Genomic DNA, 7,470 nt, shown 5'->3' on the forward strand with positions numbered 1-7,470 from the left:
CCTATATAAGGCGTGAATTTTTTAAAAATATTTTTTCATGGGCCTTTATAAGGCGTGGATTTTTTAAAAATATTTTTTCATGGGCCTTTATAATGCGTGGATTTTTTAAAAATATTTTTTCATGGGCCTTTATAAGGCGTGGATTTTTTAAAAATATTTTTTCATGGGCCTTTATAAGGCGTGGATTTTTTAAAAATATTTTTTCATGGGTCTATATAAGGCGTGGATTTTTTCGGAAATAATTAATGTGATATGTATTAGGGCGTATGATTGCTGTCATTGCTTATACGATCCTTGATCAAAAAATTAAGAATATAAAATAAGACGTATGACTAATGTCATTAGTTATACGATCCATGGTTCCAAATAATCCATACAATTTTCAATTTTATTTTTATTGAAATTTGGTTTTTAGTTTCCCCTTTCACAAAATATCAAATAAAAAATATTTTTTTCGACGCACTTACCTTACAAATACCCTCAATGCACATGGCACGACCACGATAATTTGACCGATAATATTCAGCTGGTCTTTCGCATGGTGTTCCATCCAAAACCGAGGCATTTAGGGTGGCAAAATATTGTTTGCCCACCGGTTTGCAATTCAATTCACATTCAGCATCGTCTGTGGGGGGAAATTAAAACACGAAATTCTAATCGAATTCAAAAATCATTTGAAAAAAAATAATGACCATACCTTTAACATAAGGCTCCCATGTATACTGCTGGCCCTGAAAATCAACCTCATCATATGCCGAACATTGTTCTGAACGAAAATCTTGAACAGAGGATGGACAAGGCTGGTTGGAAAGAAATTAAGGAAAGGAATTAATAAAAAATAAATTGTTGTTGTGGTTTTTGCAGAAAATTATTGGCTACATACCACATCATTACATAGCTGATAACGTTTGTAGACTCCAATACAATTTTTACTCAAATACACTTTGCCATTTGATGAATTGCTGAAAGAAAACAACATGAAAAAGAAAAAAATAATTATTAGATATTGGAAAAAATTAAAAATCTTGTGGATTTTTTAAAATAAATTTTTAAAGGGTCAACATGACAAGGGTCCACATGAGGCGTGGATTTTTTAAAATACATTTTTAAAGGATCAACATGACAAGGGACCACATGAGGCGTGGATTTTTTTAAATAAATTTTTAAAGGATCAACATGACAAGGATCCAAATGAGGCGTGGATTTTTTAAAATAAATTTTTAAAGGGTCAACATGACAAGGGTCCACATGAGGCGTGGATTTTTTAAAATAAATTTTTAAAGGGTCAACATGACAAGGGTGCACATGAGGCGTGGATTTTTTAAAATAAATTTTTAAATGGTCAACATGACAAGGGTCCACATGGGGCATGGTCTATAACAGGCGTGGATTTTTTAAACGGTCTATAAAAGGCGTGGATTTTTTAAACGGTCTATAAAAGGCGTGGATTTTTTAAACGGTCTATAAAAGGTGTGGATTTTTTAAACGGTCTGTACAAGGCGTGGATTTTTTAAAGAATATTTTTTCAGGGTCTGTACAAGGCGTGGATTTTTTAAAGAATATTTTTTCAGGGTCTGTACAAGGCGTGGATTTTTTAGAGGGTCTGTACAAGGCGTGGATTTTTTAAAGGGTTTATACAAGGCGTGGATTTTTTAGAGGGTATATACCAGACGTGGATTTTGAAAGGGTCTATGCCAGACGTGGATTTTGAAAGGGTCTACACAAGTCGTGGATTTTGAAAGCGTCTGTACAAGGCGTGGATTTTTTTAGAGGGTCTGTGCAAGGCGTGGATTTTTTCAAGGATCCATAAAAGGCGTGGATTTTTTAGAGGGTCTATAGAAGACGTGGATTTTTAAAGGGTCTATACAAGCCGTGGATTTTTTAAAATTCGGTTTTAAGGGTCCATAAAATCGTGGATTTTATACCCTTCACCACACTGTGGTACAGGGTATTACGTCTTTGTGCATATGTTTGTAACAGGCAAAAGGAAACGAGATAGACCCATAGTTCCTTTTGAGAATATGCATAGAATCACTTTCTAAGTCGAGTTATGCATGTCTGCCCGTCCGTCCGTCTGTGGGTGTTAAATTGTAAACAAAGTACAGGTCGCATTTATAATTCGAATTGGATGAAATTTGGCATAGGTCACTTTTTTGGCCCAAGGACTTGCCCTACTCAAATTGGGAAAAATCGGTTCAGATTAAGATATAGCTCCCATATATATTTTCGTCCGATTTGATGTAAACGGTCCCTATATATCTTACGATTTGCACGAAATTTGGCACAGCCTAATGATTTAGGTCTACAATGATGTGTGTTAAGTTTCCTGAAAATCTGTTCAGATTTAGACATATCTATTTTCGTCCGATTTCATGTAAATGGTACACCAAAGTCCCTATATATTTTTCGATTTGTACGAAATTTGGCATAACGTACTGAATTAAGTCTAGAAATATGTGTGTTAAATTTCGTGAAAAGCGGTTCAGATTTCGATGTAGCTCCAATATATATATATATATATATATATATATATTTTCGTCCGATTTAATGCAAATGGTGGACTAAAGTCCCTATATATCTTTCGATTTGCACGAAATTTGGCACATCGTACTGAATTAAGTCTAGAACGATGTGGGTTAAGTTTGCTGAAAATCGGTCCAGATTTAGATATAGCTCCCATATATATTTTGGTCCGATTTCATGTAAATGGTACACCAAAGTTCCTATATATCTTTCGATTTGTACGAAATTTGGCATAACGTACTGAATTGAGCCTAGAATGATGTCTGACACAGCGCACTGAATTAAATCTAGAACGATGTGTGTTAAATTTCGTGAAAAGCGGTTCAGATTTAGATGTAGTTCTTATATATATTTTCGTCCGATTTTATGTAACTGGTGCAACAAAGTCCCTTCATATCCTTCGATTTACACGAAATTTAGCATAGCGTACTGAATTAAGTCTAGATAGGTGTGTGTTAAATTTCGTTATAATCGGTCCAGATTTAGATATAGCTCCCATATATATTTTCGTCCGATTTTAAGTAAATGGTGCACCAAAGACCCTGTATATCCTTCTATTTGCACGAAATTTGGATTTATAAGTAAATGCAGAACTCAAAATGCGGCCGAATGCTCAAAACTTTCTGACATAAGTGTAACCTAACATATGACGAGTTTCGATGAAATCGGTTTAGATTTCGATATTTTTATAGCCTACACAACTATGTTTTTGCTTTAACGGAACCATCCCCCCTCCTTTCTCGATTTTAATTTTTCAAGATTTTCAATGGGCTGGTAAATCAATACCAATGCTTGTTAAGGTTTGTAACTTTACACATATATAATTGAAGATTTAAAATAGAAGAAAAATAATTTACAAAAAATGTTTTGTTTTTGTTTTTTTGTAATTAAAGAAATGTCCTTATTTTTGATGGCGGGCATGATAACTCCTCTCTGAAGCATCGGAATGATAACTCCTCACTGAAACATCGGAATCCGAAAATTCCAACGGTGTTACAAAGAGTACATGTCTGGCTCTCGTATGAACTTCGCTCTAAAATTAACAAAATGGCGGACCTTTGAAAACTACGTAATTCTATGCTCAATTTTGTACGTTGTGCAAAATTTGATGTCAACCTGACTAGCATGAAGAGTTTGATGTCCAATTTACTTAAAATCGGGCGAAAATATATGTGGAAGCTCTATCCAAATATATCGAAGGATATATAGGAAACTTTGGTGCACCATTTACATGAAATCGGACGAAACTATATCTGAATCTGGGCCGATTTTCTCAAAACTGGGCAGACATCATTCTAGGCTCAATTCAGTACGTTATGCCAAATTTCCTGCAAATCGAAAGATATATAGAGACTTTGGGGCACCATTAACATGAAATCGGACGAAACTATATATGGGAGCTATATCTAAATCTGGACCGATTTTCGCGAAACTGGGCAGACATCATTCTAGCCTCAATTCAGTACATTATGCCAAATTTCATGCAAATCGAAAGATATATAAGGACTTTGGTACACCATTCACCTTAAATCGGAGGAAGATATATACGGGAGCTATATCTAAATCTGAACCGATTTTCACGAAACTTTGCACACATCATTCTAGACTTAATTCAGTGCGCTATGCCAAATTTCGTGCAAATCGAAAGATATATAGGGACTTTGGTACGCCATTTACCAAAAATGGGCCGAAACTATATATGGGAGCTATATCTAAAACTGAACCGATTTTCACGAAACTTGGCACACATCTTTCGTGGCTCAATTCAGTACGCTATGCCAAATTTCGTGCAAATCGAAAGATTTTCAGGGTCTAAAGTCCGTAAATCGGGCAAAAATATATATGGGAGCTATATCTAAATCTGAACCGATTTTTCCCAATTTCAATAGGGTTCGTCCTTGGGCCAAACAAATGAGCTGTGCCAAATTTCATCCAAATCGGATCATAAATGCGACCTGTACTTTGTTTACAATTTAACATGGACAGACGGACAGACGGACGGACGGACATGCATAAATCGATTCAGAAAGTGATTCTATGCATATTCTCAAAAGGAACCATGGGTCTATCTCGATTATTTTTGCCTGTTACAAACATATGCACAAAGACATAATACCCTGTACCACAGTGTGGTGAAGGGTATAAAAATAAGGAAGATCTTCACCGATTGGCTTCACCGATTGGCTTTGGCCTAGTTCATACGATAGCTATACACTCACAGAGAAACGTGTAAAAATTTCAAATCGATTGAGTTATTAGTTTTTGAGTTATCGTGCCCGCCATTCGCAAAAAAATGTTTAGAGAAAAACGCGTTTAAAGTTTGAGAAGCCCTTCAGCCGTCACTTGATGCTGACACAATAAATCGGCTATATCTTCAAGAGTTCTTGAGATTTTCATTTGAAAATTTGTAGGGACATTCTTTAATTAGTGTAGATTCGAATTATATCAACAAAATTTTTGACCCCGAGAATGGGGGGTCCCCTTAAATTTATTTACATAATTTTGTCTCATTGTAAGAAGCAACATTATATCTGACCAAAATTTAATATATGTTGCAGAATGACATATTTAATTTCATGTTAATGGTCCTTCAAAAATGCGACGTCTGTTATATGCATTAAATATACCGCTAGTGGTAAATGGTATCATATAGTCGGCCCCTTCCGTCTTTACTACTTTCCTTACAAGGTGTGGATTTTTTTTTTTTTAAATTATTATTATTTTTTCAAAGACACAACCAAGGCCTGGATTTAAAAGAAATTTCGAGGTTCTATACAAGGAGTGTTTTTTTTTTAATATTTTTCCTTTATATATTCTTCATCTTGCGTCCAAAAAAGCCACTGACTTCCACACTTTTCCATTGTAAGTGAGATTAATTTCCCATGAACGTGGGTGAGTGTAACAATATAAAGCAAAAAAAAAAAATGTCTACAAATTGATAATGAATACAATAAAAATTTTGATTGATTAACTAACCAATAAAAAATTATTCTCCATAAATAGTACTGGAAAAGAAATTCCAGAATTATTAAGAATTTTGCTATTTTTTGAAAAAATACATTCATATGTTCTTCAATTTGCTCCAGATGCTAGCGAAACAACATGTGGATCTGAATCCAAGGCGACCCTTCCATTTTTGCTTTTTTTTTTGTTTGTGCAAAAAATTCCAAAATTTGTTAATCATGCACTACACACATAATGATAATTTTGTTTACGGAAATAGCAACAAATTATGACATGACAAGTCATTTCTGGGAACAACATATGTATGGGTACACATATGTACTAATGTATGTACATTATATATTACACATAATTTAGCTTGTTTTCACAATGGGTCATCCTCATAATTTGTTTGGGTTTTAATGATCATTTGCCGACATTAGATTCGTTATAATTTTCAATAAAATATTGCCGATGACACCATGTTTCAATTATGCAAAAAAAAAAATATTTTTTTGCAAATTCTGTCATAGAGATATGAATGAATCTATGATTTTTAAATTTGTTTTTATTGTTGGGGCTATTAAAATTTTGTTCTCTTTGCAAATGTCATTGACTGTATTGTCTAATTAAAATAAAAATGTATACGATCTTTATGGGAGATTCTATTAAAATCAGTTATACATACTTGCATATTAAAGACATGATTTATTTAATTCAAAAACAATCCACGCCTTTTGTGGTCCCTTGAATAATTAATTTTAAAAAATCAACACCTAGTTGTGACTAGCCTTGACTAGAACCTTGAAAATTTAATTTTAAAAAATCCACGCCTTTTGTAGACCCTTGCAAAAATTACCCTTGCAGTAAGGAAAGTAGTAAAGTCGGACGGGGCCGACTAGATGATGCCCTTCACCACTTTGGGTATATTCAAGAGATGAATCCTAACAGGTGTCGCAAATTTGAGGGACCAGTAAAATGAAATTGGAACCATAAACATGTCATTCTGCAACATATACTACATTTTTCATTTGGTCAAATATAGAGTTGCTTCTTACAATGGGACAAAATTATGTACATCAATTTTAAGCAAATATCAATCGGACACCCGTTGATTATTTGGATAAATATCTGATAACCATGAGGAGTTTGATGCACCTATATCTAAATCTGAACCGACAGTTCATTGTACAAAATTGTGTAGTATGCGGACAAACTTTGGGTCTTTAGTGCACAATTTACATAAAATCGGAAGAATAGTTATATAGGAGCTATATCTAAATCTGAACCGATTTTCAAGAAATTTTAGACACATCATTCTAAACTCAAGTCAGTACGCTATGCCAAATTTCGTGGAAATCGAAATATATATGGGACTTTGATGCATCATTTACATAGAATCGGACGAAAATATATATGGAAGATATATCGAAATCTGGACCGATTTTCACGAAACTTAGCACACATCATTCTGGAAATAATTCAGTACCCTATGCCAAATTTCGTGCAAATCGAAAGATATATAGGTACTTTGGCGCCCCATTTACCTAAATCGGACGAAAATATATATGGGAGCTATATATAAATATGGATCGATTTTCTCGAAGCTTTGCACACATCATTCTAGACTTAATTCAGTACGCTGTGCCATATTTCGTGCAAATCGAAAGATATATAGAACGTTGGTGCACCATTTACCTTGAATCGGACGAAAATATTTATGGGAGCTATATCTAAATCTGGACCGATTTTCAGGAAACTTAACACACATCATTCAAACCTAATTCACTACGCTGTGCCAAATTTCGTGCAAATCGAATGACTTTGGTGGACTATTTACCTAAAATCGGACGAAAATATATATGGGACCTTTATCTAAATCTGGACCCATTTTCAGGAAACTTAGCACACATCATTCTAGACTCACTCCAGTACGCTGTGCCAAATTTCGTGCAAATCGAAAGATATATAGGGACTTTGGTACACCATTTACGTTAAATCGAA

The 7,470-nt window shown here is 34.3% G+C and overlaps 1 long non-coding RNA gene across 1 annotated transcript; it reads right to left on the minus strand.

Annotated features, from left to right (window-relative positions):
- Positions 1 to 472: 472 nt before the first annotated feature.
- On the minus strand, positions 473 to 979 carry LOC133338934 (uncharacterized). The gene is made up of 3 exons (XR_009754639.1): positions 884 to 979; positions 698 to 800; positions 473 to 625 (listed from the first exon to the last, which is right to left on the minus strand). It is a non-coding gene; the product is annotated as an uncharacterized LOC133338934 (long non-coding RNA).
- Between the last annotated feature and the right edge of the window lie 6,491 nt (positions 980 to 7,470).

This window comes from Musca vetustissima, unplaced genomic scaffold, assembly GCF_032173495.1.
Source record: "Musca vetustissima isolate MV318-11 ecotype Yass unplaced genomic scaffold, APGP_CSIRO_Mvet_v1 utg24453, whole genome shotgun sequence".
NCBI classification, from domain to species: domain Eukaryota; kingdom Metazoa; phylum Arthropoda; class Insecta; order Diptera; family Muscidae; genus Musca; species Musca vetustissima.